Source organism: Oryx dammah, unplaced genomic scaffold (assembly GCF_014754425.2).
Source record: "Oryx dammah isolate SB20612 unplaced genomic scaffold, SCBI_Odam_1.1 HiC_scaffold_20, whole genome shotgun sequence".
Taxonomy (NCBI): Eukaryota; Metazoa; Chordata; class Mammalia; order Artiodactyla; family Bovidae; genus Oryx; species Oryx dammah.
In genome coordinates this window covers 25,386,260-25,390,256 of record NW_024070204.1, presented here as the reverse complement: position 1 = coordinate 25,390,256, position 3,997 = coordinate 25,386,260, and the positions used below count along the sequence as shown (strand labels likewise).

The following is a 3,997-nucleotide window of genomic DNA, read 5'->3' as shown; positions in this document are numbered from 1 at the left end:
AGAGAATTCCAGAAAGGACAACAAAACTAATCCTGTCTACAAAATTTGAGATTCCACTGTCTATCTATCACCCACTCAAAAATATTTTCAAGTTTTTCTTTGCAAAATGTTTCAGCTTATTTCTTTTCAAATATGTATTTGTGTCTTGTTTAAAATATCATTGTGTATTTATATATGTATATATGTGTATTTATGTAATATATATATAATATACCTATTTCTCTTTGTTCAAAAACAAATTTCTGAGGATGTGTGATCTATTGGTGCTGCTTTTACTTCTTATGGTGTCCATAAGCTTAACATCAGGAATCCATGATCACTAATGAGCAACTTCGTCAAATCCAACACTATACATCTTTTCTTCCTTAACTACACATAGCAATTGACTCAACTGTGAAGAATCCAATATTTAAAAGTCTAACTTGAAAACACAATAGCTTTTTTTTTTAACGTGCTGGACCTCAGTTTCGATGAGGAGACGGTAGTGAGTTCTCACTCATTTTGTTCAGATTTTCCAAGGAATGCATGTGAGGGTGTCATCATCGATCACAATAGCTTTTAACTTACTTTCTGTGTGACCTTAGGAATGTTACACAGCTCTCTGAGATATATGTTCCTCACCATTAAGAAAAAATATTTAATGCCACATACAAACATTTTAAGAAATAATGCAATTTCCCTAGTGCCTGGAAAACATTAAATATTTAATAAGTGGAAACTGTTATAATCATTGTGGCTATTGCTAATGTTGTTACTGTCCAAATCATTCACCTTTGAAAAATTTTCTTTGCTTTTCTGAGACTCTTTCCCTAACTCTTCTTTTTAATTTATAGTTTTCTTAGAATAACTTTTATGTCTATTATGTGACACCTGTAATAGATATTTTCTTGTGACCTGGAATCTAGACTTCTACAAATTCACTCTTGTTTATTCTTGAATCAGCTCTGTGGCCTACAGTTTTGACTTTAATTGACAGCCTCAGTGGTCTCCCTAGAACCATGGCTATTAACGGGTTTAGTTAAGCTGGGATATTTATTCCTCTGGTCCCCTCCCTGTCATCCTCTATTCACTAATGTTTACTGTTATCCTCTACTAAATATGACACAGCTTGATGGAGAAATCATCCTAAAAGAAAATGCCTCTCCCTTTTTCTCATCAGGTCGACAGTAGTAGAGATCTTTTCTACTGATGTCCCTGAGAACTATGTCATTACTTGCCATTTTCAGAGTCCTCCCCACACATCTGAAATAGTTCTTTTCTTAAGCAATTCTCATTTATCCATTAAAAATGCTTTTTCCAACCACAACTCTGACTCAACGAAACTGAGAAGAGAATAGCACAGAAAAACCTACCTCCAGAGGCTGTATTGAATCATTTCCCTAGGAGGCAATTTACAATTTGTGAGTTGGCCAATTTCATGTCTAGATTCATGGCTGAAGTAAGGGAGGCTGAAAGCTGAGATGACTTGGCCTTTTTTATAAAGAAATAAGTAATAAGGTTTAGATAGTGGAAAATGTTGAGATGAGTCAACAATGTTGGTTCTGCTTAGTTACTTCCTAAAAAAACCTCTAGGCTTCCCTAGTGGCTCAGACAATAAAGAATCTGCCTGCAATGTAGGAGACCTGGTTCAACCCCTGGGTCAAGAAGATCCCCTAGAGAAGGAAATGGCTATTCCACTCCCTTATTCTTGCCTGCAGAATTCCATCAACAGAGGGAGCCCAGTAGGCTACAGTCCATGGAGTCAGGCTCGGACATGACTAAGTGACTAACACAACAACAAAACCTCTCTAAGGCCTGGTGGTTACCCTCTTTACCCTGCGTTAGAGAATTCTTTGAAGAAGTGGTCACCAAGCTATATAGGCAGAGATAAATGTGGATGAAGCCACAAAAATTTTACACTTCTAAGATTACACTGGAAATATTGGAATTGGAATATAAGCCAGTTTTTATGATTATCCAGCAAAGACATGAGAACTTAATTATCATAACAGGTGATAGAACCAAAATAGTTTTTATAGTCTTTTGACTAGCAGGGATCTGATCATGGCTGTTTGACAATGGGGTCTGCATGAAAGAAATGAATGGGCGGCCTAATGAGATCTTGTTCGACATAAATAATCAGACAATTTCTAAACCTGGAGAGGCAGACATACAACAGAACATCATACATTGGTTATAATCTGACCTATCCAATCATGACTAGACAGGTAGAGAAGCTGCACATTATAAAATACAACTGGCAAACGGTAAACCAGACTTCAAGACAATTGAACTGCATGAGCTATGGCTGATACCATTGCTGGGCTGTCATGTTCAACAACCAGAGTCCCAGCTGGTAGTGATTAGAAGTCCTGACTACTGGATTTTCTGATTTCCATGGTATAATACTCCCGTCTTGGTCAACATTTGGAGACAGCAAAAAGTGTATATAATTGGCTCATGGGAGCCTGTGCAAAGACAGCTCCAGTCCACCTCTGGACCACCATGATATATATGCTGAAACTGGCCTCTTGGTGTTTTCCCATTATCAGTTAACTGGCTTACAAATTCATGAAGTGTTCTATAACCAAATAGATCAAAGTAAACTCTGGTCTGTGGATTGAATTTGCCATGCCATCTATTTGGATAAATTAAATTTTACTGGACACAGCCACATTTGTTCATTTATGTACTCTATGTGGCTGTTTTTTGTGCTTAAGAGTTATAGAAATGAGTGGTTATAATAGAGACCATGTGGAGCACATCTAAAATATTTACTATCTCATCCTTTACAAGATTTACTAATTTCTAAAGTAGATTAAAAAATAAAATAAACCTGTTTCCAAGTTTTGTAGATGCCATCTAGCCTTTTTACCTCATCACCTCAGCCTTGATCAAGGGTCTACAAATAAACCTACTATCATGAAAGAAATGGAAGTATTCATGTGTTAACAAAGATCCTGCTGAGTGTCCAATTTCCCTAAAACATTGGCCAACACTTAATCACTCATGTCACAATATTTCTAGAGGGTCCAGATAGCAGATGTATTTGTTGGATCCTCTCCATTATAGACAGAGCAGCTATTTATACTCCAAAATACAGACATATTATTTGGATGTGGATTGGCCTTAATTATCTGCAGTGTTTCTGTCATCATCATTTTTGGAATCATAGAATGCCGAGAAAAGGTCTTTAATGGAGAAAGCCATGGGACAGTGAATTCAAGCTTAAGGGTTTTTTTAGTGTACCTTCACCACAAATCAGCTGGCTTGACAGAAGAGCAGAATGTTCTACTGAAGTTCTTATTATAGTCTCAGCTGAAGGACACCTGGAGAGTTTTCATCATATGCCTCAAACCCAAAACCAATATATATTGCCATATCCCACCATAAGAATGAAACACAGAGTGAATTTGAGAATAGTCCTATTCTCATTACAACTTCAGATCACCCACTGACTAAATGCTTGCTTCTATCCCCACAATTTTGTTCAGATAGTGTGAGGTCTTAGTTAGAAAAGGAGGATTACATTGATTAACCCATACATATTGCTTTGCTTTTATGTTAAATTGGAAGTTAATGCTGTTTTCCAGTCTCAACTAACAAAGAAAAAGTTGGTTATCACACTGATAGATGCTGATTTTAAAGTAGGATCTTGTTGCTTTTATATATTAATGTTAATAATAACAGAAAGGGGACCAAATCTGAAAACCAGATTATTTAATGAGACACCTATTAAGAGTCACTGGTTTAACAGTCCTGATTTAAAGTACACTATCCAACAAATGCAGAACACTAGGGTTTCAGATCTTGCAGAAATGAAGCATTAAGTTACCCCTTCAGGTACTCTCCTCTGCTAAGGTGCCAGCAGAATTAAAAGAAAAATGGAAAAAAAAAAAAAACAGGTTATTATCATCAACTGGGACTTTGTGTCCAGACACAGAAACAAGGCTAAATAAACATTAAACTCTGCTTAATGTTATTTAACTATTTCCTACTGATTATTAAGTAAAACTAA

The 3,997-nt window shown here is 36.2% G+C and overlaps 1 non-coding gene across 1 annotated transcript; it reads right to left on the bottom strand.

Annotated features, from left to right (window-relative positions):
* Nucleotides 1-456: 456 nt before the first annotated feature.
* Nucleotides 457-549, bottom strand: LOC120879747. The gene has a single exon (XR_005724890.1). It is a non-coding gene; the product is annotated as a small nucleolar RNA SNORD116 (small nucleolar RNA).
* Between the last annotated feature and the right edge of the window lie 3,448 nt (nucleotides 550-3,997).